The sequence below is a fragment of the Podarcis cretensis genome, assembly GCF_951804945.1.
Source record: "Podarcis cretensis genome assembly, chromosome: 8".
In the NCBI taxonomy this organism is placed as follows: domain Eukaryota; kingdom Metazoa; phylum Chordata; class Lepidosauria; order Squamata; family Lacertidae; genus Podarcis; species Podarcis cretensis.
Genome location: NC_137177.1, coordinates 69,367,661 through 69,392,752, shown reverse-complemented (window position 1 = coordinate 69,392,752; position 25,092 = coordinate 69,367,661). Strand labels below are relative to the sequence as shown.

Sequence of the window (25,092 nt, the reverse complement as noted above, 5' to 3'; positions counted from 1 at the left end):
CCACGGCAAGGCAGTGATCCATGAAGGGGGCCTTTGATCCTAGTGATACTATATATTCTTTGGTGATCACTCGTAACTGATTAAGATTGTCTTCCATGAATATTGTCTTAGCAGTGTGTCTGTAAGTGACTGTGGAGGCCAATTCTGGATCCGCACATCCTTCCACAGTGGGGACATAGGTTTTTGGGCAGGAGCTGATCACAACGAGGGTTTGCCAAATGTGCCTTCCTCTTAGCACGTTTCTTCCTTTTGTCCTGAGTTCATGCTTCTTCAAAGTCCATGATGCCTTTGGTAGAGACTATTCTCCAATTGGAGCCCTTGCAGGCCAGTGATTCCCAGTTGTATATATAGTATTTATATATAGTAATATATAATATATAGTATTTATAGTATATAAATACTATATATTTTTAGATTGGATTTGTGAGTGTCTTTAAAGCATTTCACTTTCCATTCTTAAGTTGGAAATACAGTGGTACCTCAGGTTACATACGCTTCAGGTTACAGACTCTGCTAACCCAGAAATAGTGCTTCAGGTTAAGAACTTTGCTTCAGGATAAGAACAGAAGTTGTGCTCCGGCGGCACAGCGGCAGCTGGAGGCCCTATTAGCTAAAGTGGTGCTTCAGGTTAAGAACAGTTTCAGGTTAAGAACAGACCTCTGGAACGAATTAAGTACTTAACCCGAGGTACCACTGTAGAGTAGTTGCTTTGGAAGACGATAATCAGGCATCCAAACAACTTGACCAGTCCAACAAAGTGTTGAAGAATCATTGCTTCGACACAGGTGATCTTTGCATCTTCTAGATACTATCTATCTATCATCTATCTATCTATCTATCTATCTATCTATCTATCTATCTATATCTATCTAATCTCCACCATAACAAGTAGCCATTGATAACCCCACTCCCTACAAACTTGTCTAAATTACTACTAGTTTTACTACAAGCCCTTTGTTTTGTAAAGTGATATTTTTTTTGGGGGGGGGGAGAAGAAGCATCCACACAATGTCACTGGCACCAGAATGCTAGCTTCCATATTCTCCCTGTTTAATCTGAGATTGCCCTTTCCACAGAAAATTTACTAAATTGGTAGTAGGGGGGAAATGGTTGCTGACATCCTGTTTGCAATATGTGAATGACCCCCCATCTCCAGGTACCCCAATTCCATATGTAAAGGAAATTCCAGTCAGGTTGCTAGAGCTCAGTGAGGAAAATTTCTTCGTTTGCCTTCTACCTTGCTTTTCTTTGCTGTGGCCACTAGAGGTCAGAAAAGAAACGTGGATAAAACTCCAACATAGCAGAGGTTTTCAATCTTTTTGAGTCCACAGCTCCCGTAACCAACTACATTCTTTCTGTGACACCCCTGTGGGGCTCAGGAGCCCAGTTGTTCCACTCCTTCCCTGCAAAGCTGGCAGCCTCTCACCCTTTTTGAAACACTTATGGAGCATCAGGGTTATCCAGTGTGTGTGTGGGGGGGGGGATGGGCCGGCTCTGGAGAACATATGTTCAAGCAGAGATAGCCGCCCCCGTTACGCCGCCGCAGGGGAGAGCAATGACGAGCTTTCAGCGTACGGCCAAAGCCTCCCTTCAAAAACCACTTTAACGGGGAACCCTGGTATCGCCGCCGCAAAAAGGAAGATGGACTAAAGGATTCCGCCCAAGGCCTGATACCGCCAAAGTTGTGACGTTTTGCTACGGGAAAGGCGAAACCTGCCAATGCAGGGAAATTCCTTTCCAGCTCTTTAACAGCAACCTTATCGTAGCAGCGGCCGCATACCTGTGGAGAAAGGTTAACCTGCAAAACCTATGAAGAAAAGTTAACCTGCAAAAGAAGACATTAACTGAGGGTGGGTAGGGTGGGAGAAGCTCTGGAGCCAAGTGAGGATTACCAGGTAAGATCCACCCTCTATTGTGTGGGCAGGTAATCCCTCCCCCCACCTGGCCTGGTTTCCCTGGCAACGCTTCCCCCAGGTGGGATTGGACAACTCACTGGGGTAGGCGGGGACCTCCAGGTATCCCACCTGAGGGAAGGCAAAGCCTATGCTGATGGGGCCACTCCAGATCCAGGGCTGCACGCGTCCACGCAAAGGGCACCCCCCGTTTTAAGTGGGGAGCGGTCATTGCAGCCAGCGCTGATGCTTGCAGTGGAGTCACGCTTTTGTGCGAATTGGCTGACTCCCGAGAGAGTGCAACACCAAAAGATGTGCATCCTGATTTCCTTCGATGGAATGTTGCAGGGTGTCAGGCATGAGGAATTCTCTACCTCCCTCGCTGGCAGCAAGAAGCAGGGAGGAAACAAGAAAGTTATTAGTTATTATATTCAGCCATCACGGTGAAAGATGAAGAAATCACCATCCCTCAATTATGGTGTTGCTCGTTCTGAGTTCCTCCCCCTTCCAGGGGCCAAGGAAGAGGAGTGTGATGAGGGTGGGCCGCCCTGGGTATCACCACTGAAGAGGTCACAGAATGCTGGGCAGCACTCATTGCGGGGCCTGCAGCGCACCTGAGTCATGCGTCTCTCCTGGGAGTGGTTCACCATGGTTTCCACAAGTTTACATGGGATACAATAATCCACTAAAACACTGATTGGAAAAATGTGGTATCACCCATATTTAATCCACTGATATGACTGCATCCTGTCAATCATATAGAAGCGTGGCAATGATTCCCCATCCACACCCCAATATCCCTGCTGGTGTCCATTTTCCTTCTTCAGTGCCTATGTGTCATTCATTATTTGCCATTAGATAGAATTTCAAAGTAGATATCAAAGCCTCCCATCAAATCTATTTTTCTTCTTATGCAGCATTGCTACATAAGAAAACGGCACCTGCAAGTCTCTACCAATGGTCTCAGCGTAGCATCTGCACAATGAAAGCACACATTGGTCTTGCCTTCACTTACATGCAATTTCAAGTTGTAACAATCCCAAGCCAGAAGGAGCTACTTTTCATTTTGGAGTGTTGGCAGCAATTTACCAACCCAGCCACCCTTCCACCCCCGGCCACCCCCTCGTTTATACCTGACTAAATCCCGCACTCACCCAACACACCCACATGTGCTAATTTATCTCCATACATTCAATGCAAGAAAATAAGAACACTCTATCTCATATATTATCTCAAACATCATTGGTTCAAATTTTAATATGGTTCCATTAGACATCTGAAACATGTCCTGACTCTTGCCAAGACATACGCCAGTTGTACTGTAGAGCAGTTATTCAATACCTGGTGGAGAGTAAAGACCTGAATAAGGTCAGTGATGACAGTGGAGCACAGACATAGGTTTTACTTACAGAGTGTACACGCAAAAGTGCATAGGAAAGAAAGGAGGAATTTGAGAAAGAAGGTTTTTTTTTTATTTAAGAAAAGAAAGATAAAAAGGCATGTTCTTTGTAATTTTGCAAAATATACTCATTAACCACATGAAAGGTGCTCCCTGATGTTAATGTTTTATTTAACTTCCTAGTTTTCAAATGACTGGTGATTTGGATAGATTTTGTTGGCAGGAATCTTTTATATTAGGGATAACTGGAGCAGATATCCCCCCAAACCCAGCTAAATCTATTTCTTTACACAACAATGGCAACATGAATATCATATGCACAGAAATGGTGAAATGAGGTAGTACCTACCAAAAAATAAAAGGACAGCTGAAATTGATAGAATACGTTGAATTGGCAAGTTTTATGTGCAAAATCAGAGATCAGAAAGACTGATTTTAAAGAAGATTGGGAAATGTGGGCAGAATACTTAAAAGTGTAAATTTTAATTATTATTTTTTTGCTGAGCACTTTGGGTCAAAATAAATTTTGGTTTTTTTGTTAGATCATTTATTAATTTTCCAATAAAAGACATCCAATTAACATACCAAATCTTAATCCAATATAAATAAAAAACTAAAATAAAACAAGAGGTTGAATTACTTCCGAATTGTAATTTTTTATTTTACAGCTTCCTATAGTCTGAACCTTGAGCATGTCCAAATCTCAGACCTGCCTCTCGTTGATATTTCCATATTTCCACATCTCGATTTTAACTCTCTGAACTTCTTTGTCTCTGGCTCTGCGATCCTCAGTCATGTCAGAAATCATTTAACCTTTCATCCCTTGAATGCAGATTTGTTTGTGTAATGTACCTTTTCAACTGTTTGTTTTTACTAGCGTCGCTTCATCTGGCTCCATTCCAATCCGGGGTGTTATCCAACTCTCTGAAGTTTAATGTCTTGGCAACTCCCAAATCATTAATCCTTCCCGTCCAGGCTGTTGTCGAAACCTTCCTTTTAAGATTTAGAAATAAATTACCTTCCACCTTATTGAATTATTCTTCATATTTATTAAGCAGACTGTTTCCTGTATTGCAATATATCAGTCATTTGGAGGTTGACCAGCCTTCCTGGAAACCACCCAGTCCCCCCTCCGGGCCCTAAAGAGGGGCTGCTAGACAGCCATTTAGCCTTTTCTCTTGCTCATAATGAAGAAAATCTTTTGCAAACAGCTGCACTGTGTATTGTCCAAAATATTGTCTCAAACCATTGTAGTCAACCAACAATTAATTCCTGTTTCCCTTAAACAGCGGAGGATTTCAAATTTTCCGGAACTGAGTAGTAAGGGAGCGCCATTTTATTCCTTTGTTCTCCTATTTTTAACAAGCATTCCAAGTCTTTTTTTAAAAAAGACTTGGAATTACAATCCCAGTTGTAAATAAAAGTCCATCTGTACTCATTTTTTAAAAAAAGCAATTTAAGTTCTTAATGAGGCTTGGCATGAGGAACCAATTGTTGATATTAAGGAGGGAGAAGAAAAAACCCCCACACCAAACACCTCCGCAATCCACACACCATGATGAGAATCTCTTTGAAGTCCGAGCTCATACACCAGAGACTGTATCATTCTGCATGGGGGGGGGGGGGCGGCGGTTCCAGCTTCTTCAATCCAGACTATGTCTGTTTGTTCTTCAAATCTATTTATTTTCCCAAACAGATGTTCCTAGATATGGGAGTGACATCGGAGAGTGCCAGCCGTGACCGTGCTCTTTTTGACCCAGTGTCCTGCTGTTGTTTAGTCGTTTAGTCGTGTCCAACTCTTTGTGACCCCATGGACCAGAGCACACAGTGTCCTGCTAGCTGCACCTTAATGCGTGCCGGCAATCACAGACAATCTGTGGTCTTCGAGACAGTCCTCCCTTACCTTGGGGAGGCTGCAGGGCTAATTACCCCCATATCAGCCCTGAATTATCGGCACAGCTGGGGTCCATTCTTGTGGGAGTCAGCCATTTCCCATCACCGGAAACAGGAAGCCAAAAGAAAGTATTTTAAAACAACTGTTGTTAAGACATATCATTTGGAATCTGCTAGACAGAGCCAGACAGAGGATGATGGCAGGTCCTGTCACCCCAACATAAATCCTGGCTGTGTCCATGCTCAGATATACTTCATTTCAACATGAAGTTGCATTTATCTATGAGGAGCAGAGCCCATGATTTCAATATCCAGGGGCTTAGGTAGGAATGGGACTTGTGTCGGAAGCCTTGGAGATCTTGGGCCAGGAAGTGCACACAAATCCTCTTCCACCATGGACTAGAACTCCCACTATTCCTGACTATTGGGTTAAGCTGGGTAGGGATGTTTTGAACTTCAGTCAACAAACACCCATGGTATGTAAAACTGAAGAGCCTTACATGGAGCTGGATGGTTCGGTGACTGGACTTGAAATTCCTGAATAGGGCACCACTAATTGTGCCAACCTGACCCATGAAATTGTTCTTGGTGTTCTGATGGATATCACATCTACATAGAATTCTGTGTTCTAATTGTGAAACAGTTCATCAACCAATCTACAACCGGATGTGTATAGATACCACTGGTGGTGTTAAACAGCAGCAAATGCTGACAGTTTAGCTCAGTGTTTGCATCTCACTCTTTGGAACGGAGAAATGGAGCTTCTTCAGAGCCTGCTGCTGGGGTTGATTGGAGTTATAGGGATTCCTTCCCTGTCTCTCCTCTCCTGGGCGATTTACTATGATCTTTCCAAGAGTGAAATTCCACCTGGATTTGACAGTCCATTAAAGCTTCGAGGTCTTCACTGTCTTGCCATAATGGCATTCACTGCAGTAAGTTGGGGACTGAATGAGCCGTTAGTTGAGCCAGCAAGTCCTTCTTATGTTCTTATGGGATAGGTGATTAAGAAATGTATTATTATTATTATTATTATTATTAGATTTAATAATACGTATCTGTTGGCACCAGGCAAAAACATTTCTATATCTTTTAAAGGTGTTATTGGTTTGCTTTGTTCTTGCTTTCATTGTGTATTTTGGGTTTTTATTTTAATTTTTTTTGTTGTGAACCACCCTGAGATCATTTCATAAAGGGCAGTATATTTAATTAATAATAATAACAGTTTATATATTTAGGTTATTCAAATACTGCTTAATCCAACATGCATAATGTATTCACTTGATGATGATGCGATGAAGATATCACATTCAACAAGGGCTTCCTTTCAGCCTATAGAAAGACACACATAGAGAGAAATAAATTATTCACACAAAGCCATGTTTTCTTTACAACATGGTTTCTTCAGCAATATGGTCTCATGGCCAAGGAAGCAGGTTGTGGATTGTTTCTCCAAAGCTTAGCTTGTTTCCCAGCTTCTTTTGCCTCTGTATCTTGGTGGGTGTTTGGGTTGGGGTGACCAATTCTAAGCTGACCAATTGAAATTAATGGACTTGGCTAACATGGGCTCATTCATTTCCATGGGTCTACTTTAAATAGGACTTATTTGGATACTACCCCTTGTGAATAGGATGCAAATGTGGGCACTATTTTCATGAGACTGTTCCTTTGCCCAACAGGGGAAGTGTCTTGAACTGCTGGGTGTCTGCAGACAGGTTGCCGTTATCCGCGTCCTCATGAATTTCTGGAATCCAAGAGCGGATCCCAGCCTCTCTGCCAAAGATCTGCTTTTCAGCGGGGTGCCTGTGAGGGTTTATCAGCCCAAAACACCATCTGCTGGCCCAAGGAAAGGATTTGTGTTCTTCCATGGAGGTGCTGGGACGCAGGTGGCGCTGTGGGTTAAAGCCTCAGTGCCTAGGACTTGCCGATCGAAAGGTCGGCGGTTCGAATCCCTGCGGCGGGGTGCGCTCCCGCTGCTCGGTCCCAGCGCCTGCCAACCTAGCAGTTCGAAAGCACCTCCAGGTGCAAGTAGATAAATAGGGACCGCTTACCAGCGGGAAGGTAAACGGCGTTTCCGTGTGCGGCTCTGGCTCGCCAGAGCAGCGATGTCATGCTGGCCACATGACCCGGAAGTGTCTTCGGACAGCGCTGGCCCCTGGCCTCTTAAGTGAGATGGGCGCACAACCCCAGAGTCTGTCAAGACTGGCCCGTACGGGCAGGGGTACCTTTACCTTTACCTTTTATGGAGGTGCCGGGGTGATTGGAAGCATTGGTAAGAGATTAAAACTGTGAGCCTATGAACACTTATCTAGCGGCAATTCCCATTGAACTCAATAAGCCCATGTAGAATCCTAGAAATGGTGTGAAACCTCTATTGTCAAACCTCCAGTCAAAGAGAGCCCGCCACCTCCCAAGCGAGGCGGTTCCCTGTCGAACAACTCTTACCATCAGAAAGGTGTTCCTAATGTTTAGTTGGAATCTCCTTTCTGGGTAGAAGTGCTTCAGATATCATTGGAAGAGAGGTTTACGGGGCTGAAATACAAGACTGTTGGTGGTAGTTCCTGAAGAGACAAGGGGCACATGTGTGCTTTGGATTTGCATATGTTAATTTATACACATGGACCCTCTTGTTCTCATGGCTTCCCAGATCCCACCTCTCTAGTGGTCAATGGTCAGGGAACCGGGGAGCTGCACTCCAGCAAGCAGCCCCTGGGGGAGGGACAGATGCCCCCCACTGCTGATACTGACTCATTCATTTCCTAAAACACTTGATTTCATAGAACCTCAAAGAGGTTCACAAACATGTATATACAGTGGTACCTTGGAGGTCAGTTCTTAACCTGAAACTGTTCTTAACCTGAAGCACCACTTTAGCTAATGGGGACTCCCGCTGCTGCCGCACCGCCGGAGCACAATTTCTGTTCTCATCCTGAAACAAAGGTCTTAACCTGAAGCACTATTTCTGGGTTAGCGGAGTCTGTAACCTGAAGCGTATGTAACCTGAAGTGTATGTAACCCGAAGTAACACTGTAATAGGTTGCTGTTCCTGATTGCTCTGCTTACCAACCCAGCCCTCTTCCCACCATACATAGGTCAACGTTCCGAAACCCGTAACCTGAAACTGGATCTCCACCAGGTTTCCATCTCACAAAACCAATCATAATTTTACAAGTTGGCAAATAGTAGTGCCACTTTCAGAAACACAAAACAACAAACTTGTTATCAGAATCCCCCAATTCGCCTGCCATCACGCCCGAAATTTCCCCATGCAGGTGAGCAGAGTGCTGTTGTAGACAGGCTCTCTTTGTGGGCTTCCTGGTGACATCTGGTTGGCCTTGGGGAGAACACAAGGCTGGGCTGGCTGGGCCTTTGGCCTAATCCAGAATGGCTCTTTCCCATCTCTTAGGGACAATATGAGTGGTTGAGAGAACTGGACTCGCACCAGGTTTCATCTCGCAAGACCAATTGCAATGTAATATGTTGGCAATTAACAAGTCCCATTCAGTAGCCTTCCATTGAAACAGCCTATGAAGCAGTAACTGCGGGAGGAAGGAAAGCTAGGATTAAGTCACACATGAAGAAATTGGAAGTCAGGAGACTGTGACACAACCTCTTGCAAGAGCTTGCTATTACTACAGACATTCATATTTGGGGGGATGGGGGGCACCTTTGCCCCTCCAAGTTCTTGCTTCCTTGAATGCAACTTCCATGCTCCCTCACTTCAACGGCTAGACAGATTCCTTCTAAGGTGGAGATTTGGGTGATTATTATAACAAGTTTGTTTTTCCTGTCTCTGAAAAGTGAAATAGGTTTGCATATATGAATACAAACTATAACATGTTAATTAAATGAAAGCTTGCAACTCATGGATCTGTGTGTAATGATCTCAGGCAGGCAAACAGCTCTGATAAGAATTAATGAGCCTCTGGAAGATTTATGTACGTTTATTTACAGTTTCTCCTGCCAACCTAGCAGTTTGAAAGCACGTCAAAATGCAAGTAGATAAATAGGTACCGCTCAGGCGGGAAGGTAAACGGCGTTTCCGTGCGCTGCTCTGGTTCACCAGAAACAGCTTAGTCATGCTGGCCACATGACCCGGAAGCTGTCTGCAGACAAACGCTGGCTCCCTCGGCCAATAAAGCAAGATGAGTGCCGCATCCCTTTTTATTTACAGTTCAAAATCACAGAGCGTGCCAAACACCTGTCATTCTCCAATAAACGCGCTCAGTCTGAGTTTCTGTTTCTCGGACAGCACAAAGGGAGACAAGATCCGGTCTTTCCCCTTTCCCCCTTACTTAGCATTTTCACCTTCTCCTCCATCCTGCTGCGAGGAGAATTTGGGCATCCTCCCCCCTCACTGTCCAGCGAAGATTCCTCTGAGAGCTCTACTCTAGTATCCTCTTCCAGGACATCTCTCCCCCCCCCCCAACATTCTGAAGCCGCAAACTCCCTGCCTTTGTTACCCTTCCGGCTTCATAAGACTGAGAAGGAAGGGGGGCTAAGTAAACCCACCCTTGCCTTGCCTGAGGCTGCAATGTCTCATTCTCAGAATCAGACCACTCCCAAGCGTCTCACCCTGCTTTATCCCAGACACCATGCCCCATATCTCTTAAGTTGAAGATTTGTTTGTGTCTGGGGGAGGGGGAGGGGGAGGTTGTAATTTTGTTCAATTTGTTTTTATATGCGAACCTATTTAATTTGCAGTTTGGGAAGCAATTTGTGAACCCAAAGTCAGTCTCTGATGCTCACAACACAGCACTCTAGAAATGGGATATGCACAATGCATAAAAAGGCTTATGTCAGTGAATATCGCATGTACCAATATTGTATGAAAGGGAGGATTACTTTGCAAAAATGGCAAGATTGGAGGCAGCAGTGCTTCTGCTTAGCAGTTGCTAGAAACCCTGGGCGGGTAGAATTTTATGGTCTTAGATATATGGCAGTGTTCATAAGCGTACCAACCAAGCACATACAGTGGTGCCTCGCAAGACAAAAAACTCGCTAGACGAAAGAGTTTTCCGCTTTTTGAGGTGCTTCGCAAGACGAATTTCCCTATGGGCTTGCTTCGCAAGATGAAAACGTCTAGCAACTTTGTTTCCTTTTTTGTAAAACCGTTAAAACCAAGGGTGCATTGGGACTTCTGGGTTAGCGCCTCCGGCAATGGCGGAGCTCCTCCGATCGGGAGGAACTGGCTCCATGAAAAACAGGGTCTGACCGCCACGGCGAAGGCGGAGACCCTTAGAAATCACAGACGGAAGAAGTCTGTGAACCTGGGATTCACCTGGCACCTTCTGCGTCCCCGCTACTCGCGGGGAGACCCGGTATCAGGAATCCGGAGTGACGTGGGGTGAGAGGCGCGGTGCTTTGAATCGACCGCTTATTTCACGGAGCGAAGCCGCATTGCTGCTGTCGGAGAGTGCTGACTTTTTTCCTGTGGACAATTGGATGTTAAACAACAACCTGTGAGTAGAACAGGAAATTGAGCTTTTAAATAAGTTAATTTGGCACCGAACGGGGAAGGTTCAAACAGGAAGTCCACCTTCCCTTTCTGTAAATAGAGTGAAGCAAAGTAGTTGTTAACTAAGGTTTTGGAAAGTCTTACGTAAAGGATTAAAACTCCACTGATTGAAACTATTAATTTTGACCAAGTGAACTTGCAAGAGAAGGTGAAAAATTAAAAATCGAAGCATCACGTCTCTGAACCTGGGAATGGTTTGCAAAAAGTCCATCAACGGTAAACAGGACAAATTTGACAGTTAACTTTAAAAGAAAGACATTGTTTCTATTGTCCACTTCTGCACTTAAAAAGAAGAAAAGGTAACTGGAAACTGTTACTAATTTACTTTTGGAATAGTGCTGGAAAGGATTGATACAAATGGAGACTGTCTTCCTCTAGAGGGAGTTTTGGGACATTGTTACAAGAGTGCAGCTGGGAAATTGGTCTTAAGATAAAGACTGTGAGAAACTAGTTCTGACCTTGAACATCTTAAGAATGTCGGCAAAGGAAGAAGTAGCATCTGTACTGAATAGGACAATCTATCTGTTGGGAAAGTTGCATAAACAGATAGATGTTATGGCTACTAATATTGATATTTTGGGAACAAAAGTGGGCATCAGCATAGAAGTCGACAAGAACCTGGCACAAGAATCTTTCTTAACTGAACAAATTGATGAATTAGAGAAGGAGAAAGTTGCTGTTGTTGAGTACAAGGCAAAACAAGGGGGAGCCTTAACCCTAAAGAGGCAAATGGAGGATTACAACTTGAGGCCTTATATGACTGTAATTAGGAGAAGCCAGTTTTCGAAGATGGGTGCCTGGCCTGATCTGGAAAAGGATAGGTGGAGAGATCCCCTTATGCAGGGAGCAAATGACTTTTGGAATATGAACTTGAGCCAGGAGGAGATTGGAGCTTTTGGGGCCTTTGGACTTGGAAGAATTGTGAAACAAGATTTGGAATACTTTATGGGCCCTAGCTTTAACTATGGAAATCTGGCAGACCTGTCAAGAAGGAATATAAGCATCGTTGGGTCGGAGCTCCCCCGAGATCTGCTTTTTAGCACCAAAGATTATCAAGAAGATCGGCAGAAGGGAAGTGAAGAAGAGTTAAGAGCCTCGGATATAAGATCTCCAGGTTGATGGATGCTGGGAGGTTGATGGAACTGACTGCAGGGGCCGAGACTGGGGAGGGGAGACGGTGGAAGAAAATTGGGAATTTAAAGTGTATATATGGAGATTTTTTTAAAAAATTAATGAGAGATGGAAAAATCGTGGAATGAAATTTTTATGACCCTAGGGGAAATGTCTTAAGAGATTAAGTTCAAATATATTAGTTTTAATGAGAAATAAGATCAAAGTTAAAATGGATGATTAATTGGTGAAAGAAGAGAATGTTAAATTACAGTATATTAAGATAAATTATTAGGATAAAAACAAAGATGAAGGATTTGCTGAAATATCTAACTGAACCAGAATACAAAGAGGGGAGGTGTGAGGAGGTCAAGGAAATAAGATAAAGAAAGAAAGTTATGTAAAGGTTTGATTTGTTCTTTTTTCTGATTGTATGTATTTTTTTTCTTTTTTTTCTTTTTTGTCTGTTTTCCTTTTTTATCTTTTTTCTTTGATGTGACTTGTTTTTATGTATTGTTTTGCTTTCTTTTTTGGTTTAATTGGGTGTTTTTCTGTTTTTTTTATTACTCATGTAACCTTTAAAATTTTAATAAAAATTTATTTTAAAAAAATAAAAAATAAAACCAAGGGTGCATTGCTTGAAGAGGTGCAGTTGCGACTTGACTTCGAGGAGCCTTTTTTCAGGTTTTTGAGGACTTTGGTGATTTTTGAAGCTTTTCCAAAACTTCTTTTGCAGCCATTTGAGGTTTTTGAAGACGTTGGGGATTTTTGCAGCTTTTCCAAAACTTCTTTTGCATCCATTTGGTAAGTTAAACTTTTAAAACTTTTTTTTTTTGGGGGGGGGTTGGATTTTGGGTTGGGGTGTTTGGAATTCAAGGACTTGGTTCTGGGTTTGAATTTCTGTGTGGTGGGTGGCTGGGTGCTTTTGAATTTTTTGGATGTGAAGCACTGATTATTATTATTTTTGTGAGTTTACGAAGGTAGGAGCTGTGCTGCCATGGGACCCAAGAAGACTGCTGCTGCAGAGGCCGGCGAGAGGAAGAAGCAGAAGGTGACGCTGGAAATGAAGAAGGAGATCATCCGGAAGCACGACGGTGGAATGCGTGTGACAGACCTTGCCAGGGAGTACGGGAGGAATCAATCGACCATCAGGACCATCCTGAAGATGAGGGAGAAGATCCTGGTGACCGATGCAGCCAAGGGAGTCACCAGGATCGTGAAGAACCGCCCAGCTGTTCTGGAGGAGGTGGAGAAGTTGCTGCTCATCTGGTTAGAAGAGAAGCAGCGTGCAGGGGACACAGTGACTGAGGCTGTCATTTGTGAGAAGGCCAAGGCCTTGCACGCAGACCTCGTCCGAGAACAGCCAGGAACCTCAGGCGAGCCAGAAGTCTTCAAGGCAAGCAGAGGTTGGTTTGACCGGTTCAAGGCAAGATCTGGAATCCACAGCATGGTCAGGCATGGAGAGGCTGCCAGTTCTGATGTTCCTGCAGCTGAAGACTTTGCAGCGGAGTTCCTGGAGGTTGTGAAGACGGAGGGCTACATTCCACAGCAGGTCTTCAACTGCGACCAGACCGGGCTGTTTTGGAAGAGGATGCCCAAAAGGACTTTCATCACTCAGGAGGCGTCCAAGTTGCCTGGCCACAAGCCCATGAAGGACCGTCTGACCCTGCTCTTCTGTGCCAATGCAAGCGGTGACCTGCAGATCAAGCCCCTGCTGGTGTACCACTCGGAGAACCCACGGGCCTTCAAGAAACACTTTGCTTTGCTTCTGATGGACAATGCTCCTGCTCATCCTAAAGGCCTTGAGATGGACTTGTTGGAGGAGTTCAGCTTCATCAACATCATGTTCCTGCCGCCTAACACCACACCACTGCTCCAGCCGATGGATCAGCAGGTCATTGCCAATTTCAAAAAACTCTACACCAAGGAGCTTTTCAGGCGATGCTTCGAGGTGACTGATTGCACCACCATCACCCTGCGGGAATTCTGGAAGGACCACTTCGACATCGTCACCTGCTTGAAGATGATCACCACGGCCTGGAACGGGATCAGCCAGAGAAATTTGAATTGCGCTTGGCACAGCCTGTGGCCGGACTGTGTGGCACCAAGTGACTCTGATGCACCAGAGTCAACAGTGGTGCAGGACATTGTTTCCTTGGGGAGGACCATGGGCCTGGAGGTCACAGAGGAGGACATCAGCGAGCTGGTGGAGGAGCATGACCACAAGCTGACCACCCAGGAGCTGGTCGAACTGCAGGCAGAGGCTGTGCAGGAGCAGGCCTCGCTGGAAGAGGAGGAAGCAACCGAGGAACGGCTGTCCTCCAAAGAACTGAGGGACATTTGCCTGAAGTGGAAAGATGTGCAGGCTTTTGCACAGCGGCACCACCCTGACAAGGACCTGGCACATGACCTTGTGAACACTTTTGATACGAGGGTCATGTTGCCTTTCAGGGAGGTGCTGAAAAGGCGGATGAAGCAGCAGACCATGGACAGGTTCTTCAGCAAGAAGCAAAGAGTGGAAGAGGAACCTTCTTCGAGTTGTCCCCCAGAGTCTTAGAAAATGTACTGTACACTTTGTTGATTTTTAAATGTTTTTCTGTCATGTTTAGAAACTTAATTTATTGTTCCTTCAGTTTTTGAAATGCTCTTTACAGTATGTGTGACTTTAAAGAGCAGTTAATAAACTCTTTTTGTACCAAATTTGGCTTTGTTTGGACTTTTTTTGACCATAGGAACGCATTAATTGAATTTCAATGCATTCCTATGGGATTTCGTGCTTCGCAAGACGAAAAATTTGCTAGACGAAGAAACTTGCAGAATGAATTAATTTCGTCTTGCGAGGCACCACTGTACCTAGAGGAAATCTGTGGAGAAAATTGTCTGCCCGTTGTGGTGCATGAAGACAATCAACCGTGCCTTAAATTAGCTGAGACGGGGCAATTCAAGGCGAGAACCAAACATTTGGACATACGTTTTCAAAATGTGTGTCAGAGCGTTTGTGAGGGGCTAGTTGCTCTGAAATACTGTCCCTCAACAAAGAACCTCGCTGATGGTTTCACAAAACCATTAACCTTCCAGAAGCACGAGGAGTTCTGTGAGGGTTTGTGTATGGGGAAAGCATTGTTGGCTATTGTCCCCAGATGCAGGAAAAGAGGGGGTGTGGAGTTTGGAACAGACAGGGTTAAAACTCCGTGGTGCCCTGCATCTGGGAGGGGCCGGAAGCAGGGCTTTACGTCACAGGCTTTGTCTGTGAGAGTTACTTTCAGTTCTACCGAGAGACGCTGAGAGACACAGCTAAACAGACAGGCTGTGTCTGTGTGCTTTTGGAAAGCACGGAGGAATGTCTTTGGAGAATGGCGGAGGTCTCCGATGGAGAGACTGATTTATGGCTTGTAAATAAACGCTTCTAGAGATAAGAACCTATCTGTCTTTTGGACTTGATTTATCCCTTTCTCACATGGACTCAGGACCGCTGCATTATTCTGCTAGGCCAGCTCAGAGCTTCCAGGGATACGGAGCTGAACTGGGAAGCTTGCTGGACCCAATATTCCGGACGGGGAATTTATTTTCATTCGCAAAAGTTGCTTATTAAGAGAGGAAATTTAGACTATCATTGTGTACGACTGTGTGATAAAAGAGGAAGTAGGAGAGATAGAGATACCCTGTAGTGAATGAGGGAATAGCAGAGAAAATAAGTGTCTCGGCAAACAGGGTAAAATAAGCCCCCAGTGGAAGTTTTTTCTTGGGGAAAAAATTATTAATTAAAGAAACATGAGTAAGACAGCAAAAATAACAACAACAGGAGAGAGAAGGACATCAAAAGCTGAGATAGAAGGGGAGGGAGATTTTGCAGAAATATTGGCAGAAATAAGAGAAATCAAGAGAGAAGTAAAGGAAAGTGAAAAAAATATTGGGGAAAAGTTATTGAAAGTGGCTTCAGTTTTATCAGGACAAATGAAGGAATTGAAAGTAAAAATACAAACAGTAGAGGAACAATCAGAAAAAATGCAAATAGAAATGAGGGAAAACAAAAGAAGAAGGGGAAAGAATGAAAGGGCAAATAGAAGAACTTTCAAAAACACAAGAAAATACATTAGACAATCTAGCCTTTCTTGAAATAATGATAATGATAATTTTATTATTTGAACTCAACCCATTTGAATGGATGGCTCCAGCCAATCTTGGTGGCTTCCAACATACACACACACACACACACACACACATAACAAAACATTAAACATTAAAAGCTTCCCTATACGGGGAAGCCTTCACATGACTTCTAAAAGCTGTGTAGTTAACTGTCATGTGACAAAGACTCATGAGAGCAGAAGCAGCAAAGCAGGCTGGGAAGTGCTGGGACTGCACAATCATTTGGGCCTACTAAAGTTATTCAGGCCTAACTGCTAACTGATGAGTCACTCTGACATGTGACTTAGCAGCCAGTTTCTTTTTTGTGCTGCAAAAAATCTCTGTAAGATTTCAGTGAGAGTCTGTCTGCTTCAGCTGTGAACAGAGTCAGTATGTAATCTCAATCAAACTGTTTGGAACCATGCTGTTTATGAAGAAGTTTATTTTAACTCAGGGAACTGCCATCAGCACAGGGGCGAGAGGGGGAAAGCCGGATGGATCACAGAGAGCCACCAAAGATCAGAGGAGGAGAGTAGCCACGCTTCTAGTGGAGAGGAGCTGCAGGGCTCGCAGGAGGTGAGGCGGTGCCAGGACACCTTGCCTGAGCAAAGCGGGGAGGAGAGAGGTCCTTCGTTACCACGCCCTCCTTGCGCAGTAGGCTTCCGCGCAGAGAGGGGAAGCGCAGACTGGGCGCCAAGAAACTACTCTGTTGGGGAAGGTTTAAGGACCGCCCATTCTCAGATTCTGCCAGTGAATGAGTGAGCCAAGGAATAGTGGCGCTCTGCATGGTGAAGGTTTTTTTGGGCACCAGTAACAAGGCTTTACAACAGACCAGGGAGATATTTGCCTGATTGCTCTCGAGCAACCCCCTGATACTCTTACAGCAATCTGAGAGTCCCTGACGTTGCTCGAGGGTAGCCGTGTGAAGGCAGCACGATGAGCCAGACCGGACCAGCAGCAGAGACGGAGCAGAAAGCTATGGTGCAAGGGCTAATTGAGAGGAACCGAGACCTCGAGGCGCACATTGCTACGCTGTCAGCCTGGCTGGAGGAGAAGCAAGCACAGGATGGTCAGGCCAGAGCCACCCCAATTGGAAGGAAGGTCCCAGGGCTCGTGAATTAGTTTGGAGGAAAGCCCCAAGATTACAACACGTTCCGGACAGAGATACAACACACGTTGGAATTACAAAAAGGGGAGCTTGCTAGCGACCAAGAGAACGTTGCATTCGTAATCGGACACCTTGAGGGCGGGGCTAGAGAATGGATTAGCAGCGGGGCACGATGCTTTGAAAGACCTGAATACATTTTATCAGGAGATGGATGCTATGCTCTCCAGCGAGGAGACACGAAGGAAGCTGCTGAGTTGCAAACAGGGGTCTCTGACCGTCAGGAGCTACTGGTCGTATTTTGCGATGTTAGTGCACAAGCTAGGCTGGGACCTAGACTCTGAACCCCTGCAAGCTCTGTTTGAGGCAGGTTTGAATCCCGAAGTAAAGGATGAATTATACAGAGCCCCCCGCCTATGGTCCATGGATGAGCTAACAAAACGGTGTTAGCGATTGGAGTGTGGCAGGAAGTGTGGGCTTAGGAAAGGCGGGAGGCCAGAGGAGAGCGGTTCCATGGCAACCGCATTCCTGAAATGCCTATAGGGACTTCCCACAGTCTGCCGGCAGCAGAGCCAATGGAAATTGATGGAGCCCATGCACACGAGTTTTCAAACGCCGGTGAGCTCAGGAAGAAAGAGGGGAGGGACTGGAAAACAGCCAAAAGGTGTTTCATCTGTCAGCGCCCTGGACATTTCGCGAAGGTCTGTCCCCAGAAAAAAGCCTGGCAAGGCATGATGGGGGCAGCAGGCAAAGAGGAGGAGGGAGAGAAGGCTCAGGTGCAGGGAAACGAAAAAGGCGACCAGTAGAATAACCCCAACCAGACCCTCTGCCTGGGGGGGAAGGAACCAAGAATGACTATGGCCAGGGTTGCTGGGGTGACTCTGGAGGAGAAGGGGTGCGTGCCACCACAATATACAGATGTGAAGGAAGTGTTCAGTGAGAGAGAGGCCCCCCCACAGGCCCTATGACTGCCAAATCAACCTGCTTCCGGGGGCCCAGTTGCTGGTGGGTAAGCTGTATTCCATGTCCGACCGGAGATGCAAGAGTTGAGGCAGTTTATTGACAAGAACTTAAAGAGGGGTTTCATAAAGGAATCGAAGGGACTAGGGGGGAGCCCAGTATTCTTTGTGGACAAGAAAATGACGAAACAGCATCGCCTTGTAGTGGATTATTGCCTCTTGAATAAGGTAACTGAATCCGTAGCCTTCCCCCATGCCCAGAATTGACGATGTTTTGACGTGTGTGAGGCAGGGGAAAATTTTCACAAAACTGGACCTAAGGGGAGCGTACAATCTGATTAGAGTGAGAGAGGGGGATGAATGGAAGATGACCATGTTCACCCCCCTGGGGGCGTTTGAATATCTCATCAAGCCGTTTGGATTGCAATCAGGATCCGCCTGCTTTCAAGCCTTTATGCACCATGTGTTGGGGCCCCTGCTGTACAAGAATTGCGTGGCCTTTTTGGAGGACGTTTTGATCTTCTCTGAAAATGAAGCACAGCACGTGAAAGATGTCAGGCAGGTGCTAGAGAGATTGAAGAATCATCAGTTGTGGGTCAAGCTGGAGAAATGCCAATTCCATGCTCAAGAGGTGGAGTTCCTGGGGTACAGACAGTTGGACAAGGGGCTGGCCATGGACCCAGAGAAGGTGAAAGCAGTGCTGTAATGGAAGAGTCCCCAAACAAAGAAGGATGTGCAGAGTTTCCTAGGTTTCAGCAACTTCTACAGGAAGTTCATCAAGAACTTTGCTCACTTGACAGCACCCATAACGGATTGTCTCAGCAGCAAGAAGACATTTGCATGGACCAAGGAAGCGCAGTGGTCCTTTGAAAGGTTAAAGAAGGCTTTCGCCTCTAAGGAGCAGCTCCTGCACGTGGATCCGGGGAAGCCACTGAGAGTGGAGATGGACGCTTCAGACCGGGCCATCGGAGCAGTACTGTTGCAACAAGGGTCAGGGGAGGACTGCAGACCTTGTGCGTTTTTCTCCAGGAAACTGAGCAAGTCAGAGCAAAATTACACTGTTTATGACAAAGAATTGCTGGCCATTTATGTGGCTGTGATGGCCTGGGAATCTGATTCAGAGACTGAACCGGAGGAATCACAGCCTGCACAGGAGTCGCCGCCTCCAGGGCCAGCTGAGCCGGGGCAGGGCCTTTAATCTGAAGGGCCCGCACCTGTGCCGGATCCTCAGGAGCAGACACCAGATGAATCCACTCTGGCTCCGGGGGTGATTGAGGACCCATTGCCTGCAGGTGCTACTCTCCCAGCCCTGTCAGGGGAAGGTGAGGCGGCCTCTGGGTCCAGTAACCCTCCAGCCTCTCCTGAGCTGCAGAGGCTGAGGGCTTTGTGAGGCGGAGGGAACTAAGTTCTATCAGAAGGAGTGCTCGCCTTAAGGCCAGGAGAGGCGAGTCACCTGTGGGCCAGTCACCCGAGTCCCAGGTTGCAGGAGAACGTCATTGGAAACCTGTTTCTGCCAGCACCCAGACCTGTTTTTCCGGAGTTCCCAACAACGCCTGGCTTCTTGCTTTGGACCCCGCTTTGCCATTGGTGGACAGTCTCCAGACCCTTGACCCAGGACCGGACTCTGACCACGCCTCACGCTAAACACCCCCCCCGAACCAGCACAGCGGCCTTATGGCAGTGGAGACACTTTTTGTTTGGGGTGCAGCACCAGATCCAGGTCCGAACGGACCACAAGAACCTGGAATACTGGCGGACAGCACGTGTGTTCAACCAGAAACAGGTCCGGTGGTCGCAGACATTCTCACAGCATCACTTTGAGATACAATACGTTCCTGGGGGGGGGATGTGAGGGCGGACGCACTTTCCAGAAAACCTGAGTATATGGCGGGTAGCCTCGGAATGCCCCTTCCGATCTTCAGGAGGAGGGGGGGTTGTGGGATCACGACCCCGCCCACACTCACTCTGCGAGGCTGGCGTCAGCCTCGCAGGAGACAGGGATTCACCCAATTAGCATACCCTGTGACGCCAGCCAATTGGCTGGCGGCAGGGGCGGGCCTTCCTAGGGCCACTTAAGGTCAGGGCAGCCCCTGGCTCGCCCCCTTTCTTCCCTGGAGCCGACGCAGTTTGCAGTTTGCAGTTTGGGTTTCCCTCAGCTGCTGGACCACGTGGAGTTATCTCAGAAGAGGCTTGCCAGCAGGGAAGTTTACCTTTCGTTATTCCTTTCTCCTCTAGGAGTGAGCGCTGCTTAATTCGCCTTTATTGCGCTGCTCTCTTCATAATTGGGTACTTTGGCTGAATTTTAATTGATTGGGGTGCCTGGGGGGTGACTGCATTGCCATTCGTCCTTAATTCCGCTGGTGCCTTGCTGTTTGTGTGTGTGTTTATTGTTCCCGTGGTCAGCAGAGGTGCTTCAGAATTTCCTCATCCTTCCTCCTTTTGCTTCTCCCCCTCTCTCCCCATGGTTTGAATGCTCTTTAATCAGCTGATTTTACACGGTCTCCGTTCTGCCCCCCTTGTTTCTCCCCTCTCCCCAGCTAATTTAAACAGTCTCCATTCTGCCCCTTCGTTTCTCCCCTCTCCCCGGCCAGCCCTCACGTTTCCCGCATATCAGCTGTTCCTGCTTGTGGGAGATCTTATCTGCCTTGCCTGGAGCGTTCCTGCCTTGCTTCTTTGTTGCCTTTGTTCTTGAGCTGCAGGGCACCTCGTGGAATATGCTGTAGCTTCACAGAAAAAGCTCCCTTTCTTTTACAGGGAATTTTCAGCATTCGCTGCTGGTGTTGCTTGATTTCTAAACTGCTTGATTTTCAGGAGTTGTTATCTCTATTTTTGTGGGGCTTTTCTCCTTCTGGGGGTTTCCCCCTTTGCGCTCCATTCCAGCTGCTGCAGTTTAACACCGGAGCTGTAATTGAGCAAAAATCACTGTGTGTGTGTGTTTGTGTGCTTTCCTTCCAGCATCTCTTTCACGTCTGCAGTTTTACAGGAAGCTCTGTGTGTTTTGGTGCAAGTTCCCTGCCCTCAGGAGCTTGCCTTGCCTGCTGCTGCATGCCCCCTTCAGAAGAATTTATTCAGCTTTGTGGAGCTTTTTCTGGTGATCCGTTGCCTGCCCTCGACTGCTGACTGCCTGTCCTGCAAGGAGCTCAAGGAAGAAAGGCCGGAGGACACAGCGCACCCATCCAATCAGGTTTTGCTGTTGGGGCTTCATGCTTTAGCTAGGGGTTTGTGCAGGGGAGCGTGGTGCAATTAGGCTGAACGGCAGCTGCGGGAGGAGAGCGGGCTGCGTTTGGTGCCGGTTGTGTTTCATTTTCCTGCTGGGGTGAGGGGGCAGAATTTCTTGTCAAATAATCATTTCAGCAGCATTCTTGAGGGGGTGAGTCCTACAGGCTGTTTTATTTTCGCGCGGAAGTTTAGACTTGGAAAGCATCGGAAGCAGCTGTGCCGTTGCCGGGCAACCACCGTGCCCCTGCCGCCATTTCATCCGCCCACATGGCCTTCCGGGCGGTTGCCATTTTACTATAGGCACTCCACCTGGGAAGTAATTTTAAAAACCCTACCTTTTAAGCCTAACCGGTGGAAAAACCAGGGAAATAATTAATGTTCATAAGGGGTACGTGGGGAATGCCTGCAGGTTTTGCTCTTGTGGTTGTGGAATTTTTTCAGTGTTAAAGGGCTAGCGTTAAGTGTTTCCGCACATGTTCCTTGTCACTAGGCAGTGGGAACGCATTACGGCCGCCATTTTGATTGCCCACGTGGCCTTGCGGCGGCGGCCATTTTAGGAGAGGCAAAACCACGTGGGATCTACTTTTTGAGTGCCCTTCACTTTCTATTTGGTTTTAAATTCAAAAGCAATATAAACAATATAAACAAAGGAAATAAACATAAGCAATATAAACAAAGGATGATAGCGCAACTATTAATAGAGCCTAGCTTATATATGAGCATGCAAGGGGCTGCAGGGAGCCCCTCCTCTTGGTGCATAAGCTTGTATAGAGCTGGCTACAGCGTCTCTGGCTAGGCTAATCTTAGAATTAATATCCTCTAATTAATTTGACTGCTTTTGTTTATACTTACACTCTCGAGAATTTCATTCTGGGAATTTATGAAACACATTTAAATCAAATTGAAGCATTAGTGCATAGTATATTGGAATTCAAATTATTTCATTCAGCTTGCGGTGCTCTGTGGAGCTGTGTCATTTACTCTCTGCCTAGGCTTTAAGTTTTATAATTTGGTATAGTTAATTCATAGTTATAAGGAAAAGAGATCCAGGTTTTACATCATTTGATTTATTAAAGGGTTTCTTCTCCTGCAATCTCTTGCGAGCTTTGCATACAGGTTATAGGGAATCTAAAGCAAATAGCTCATGCCTCTTTTACGTTCATCTCTTTCTGGTATTTCATCAGTTAGTTTATAAGTATATATTTAATCTGGCAATTTTAAATCATTTGGTTGATTTTGATAATAGTGCTTAAGGGCTTTTGGGAGCTTTGCTTTGCTTATAGGTTTGTTGCATAAGTCAACTTATCATTTTTCACTGCTGTATTGCTGGGTTACAATGTATAATTCTACCTCTAGCTTGCTGCATAGCTGCTGACATTATCAAAGGTGCTCTTCTGTTTATTATAGACTCAGTATTCCTCTAAATACATTGCTTGAGGTGTGGGCTGGTATTTTGGTCTGCTATCCAGTGCAGATAATAATGAGCTACGGTGATATTGTTTGCAGCTAAATACAATTTGTTGGAGATTAGTTAGGCATCTTTGATTCCTTTAAACTCACCAGTGCAGACAATACTGAACTACTGTGATATTGCTCGCAGCTCACGCATATAATCCAAGCTAGTTGGCGTTGATTTTACTGAACCAGGCTAATTAAGGGTATCAAACTATGTCTGCTCAAAATGCCGCTATATCTGGGGTGGCACAAGGGAACCAGGAGGGGTCCCAGGCTTTGTAATGCCTGCTGTATCTGGGGGGGGGCATAAGGGAACCAAGAGGGGCCTCAGGCCTTCGTAGTGCCTAGTAACCCACATACTTTGGCACAGTTTTTCAATGCTTTTTAGACATTTTATAGGCAATATAGGCCCGCAGGCCAGGTGGCAGCGGCACCTTTTGCGCTCACCCAAGAATGCATCCTGGATACGCCACCTAACGTTGTGGACCGCCCTGGCACCTCCGCGGCCACCGCAGCAGTGCTGAGAGCAGCCAATGATTCAACAGTGGGTCCTGTGTCCAAGATGGGTTAGGGTAGCCTCCTGTGCCCTGCAACCCACAGGCCTAGTCAGTGTTTCCTCTGCTTTGGAAACCTTCTACCAACAATTCAGGCCCATGGTCACTACGGCCTCTTCCGAAATAGTGAGGAGCTCCTTTGCACTTTGGCCTCCTTATTTAGGGTTCCACATTCGGGTAGCAATCCATTTATGCATCCTCACACATAATTACAGTCTACGTGTCCCTGGGTTTCCAATGACAGATCCTCGGGAGGTAGGGCTCATGCTTACAATTATAACCTTTCTGCCTCTCAGTATACCCCAGACTTTCCCAGTATTCCACAGGGAATGCTGTGGAAGGGAGAAAGAAGTCTAAGTAAGAAGAAGCATTCGGCCAAGAAGAGCAAAAGAAGTAAGCCTTCTGATGCCGAGGACGATTCAGAAAAGCTTCCTGCTGCCCACCACCTGCTGCGTTCCGAGCGACCAGAATTACTGGATGGAGCATATGGGTCCCTATGTGGGAAAAGGAAAGTCGGAAAATTTGAAGCCAAGCGAGTCCCTCACCATGAGGTTTGCTGGGAGTACAACACGGGTGTGTGCCAAGGGCTAAGTATGTGCATGAATGTGAGAAGTGCCTAGGTAACCACCCAGCGTCTTCGTGTTTTAAAGGTAAACAGCCTTTTCCGGGCAGCAGGGGGCATTTCCATCAGGGGTCTTGAAAAGCTCACAGACCCGCCAAAAAGAACAGCCAGAAACTGGTATTAATTTGGCCCTTGACTGGGATGTTCTCTTCTGTTGAGCTCTCACCTCTTAGAACCCTTCTTGGTAGATACCCTAAAAATAGAGGCAGCAAAGAGTTTCTCTTATGGCCTCAGGATCCTCATTTCATTACCCCCTAACTCGGGGAACCCCCCCCCAAACCAAAGAATCAGTTCGGGAAGTGTCCCGTCTAAACAATTATCGCACTCCTAGAGTGGCAAACCTGTCCCGGACCTTTGACCTTTAGTGCTTAGAAATAAACATCTACTTCTCTAACAAATTTACCCCTGGGGTTAACAAGGGCATCACGGATGCACAGGTGCAGCGAATTGCCACAGCCATTCCGGGAGCACCTTTGGAGCCTTGGGAACATGATGTCCTGAAGGGAGTATTAGCTTCAGGAGCCCCGCCCACGCTTAGATCTTTTAAAAGGGCTTGGGTGGACTTTATGGAGTTCCAAGGCAAACTTATAAAATAATAATAATAAAATATGATAATGATAATAATAATAATGACAATAATAATAATAGTAAAAAAAAAAACAACAACAAAAAAAACCAAAAAAAAAAACCTACGCTTGACACACCTCAAGGTAAATTAAAAAATCCTAAGCTTCACACGCCTCCTACCAAGGCTGAAGCTCTGCAATACTTGGTACATTGGAGAGTGCTGGGTCGTGCAGCAAAGACTCTTAAACATCCAGTAGGCGGCAATCTCTCTTTTTCTGTAAGGTTGTTTAATCCAGAGACCCTGGTGTGGCCTTCTTAGTGTGAAGGGCACTGTGGGGCTGGCGCAGGCCGCAGCCTCCTAAAAGTGATGGTAGAAGGCCCTTAACTTATGACATTCTATGCTAATTCATAAATAAATAAATAAATGTAAAATAATAATAATAATAAACCATAAAAAAAAAACAAGAAGAAAATTAAGAAGTATCTGTTGGTCCGAGGACAAGGCCCAGTTATTTACAGCTGCATACTCCATTGCCTTTGGCGTTATGCGCAGTGGCGAAGTGTTTTGTAAGGGCCAACCAGATTCCATTGCCCGAGGTAGTTTGAGAGACCTGACCTTGTTCAGATCCAATTTAGTCCTGCATGTCCAATGTTCCAAAACCGATCAGCAGTAA

At 46.0% G+C, this 25,092-nt stretch overlaps 1 long non-coding RNA gene across 1 annotated transcript; it reads left to right on the top strand.

Annotated features, from left to right (window-relative positions):
* The first annotated feature begins 5,427 nt into the window (after positions 1-5,427).
* Positions 5,428-7,947, top strand: LOC307222216. The gene is made up of 3 exons (XR_013841628.1): positions 5,428-6,116; positions 6,861-7,053; positions 7,430-7,947. It is a non-coding gene; the product is annotated as an uncharacterized lncRNA (long non-coding RNA).
* Positions 7,948-25,092: the final 17,145 nt, after the last annotated feature.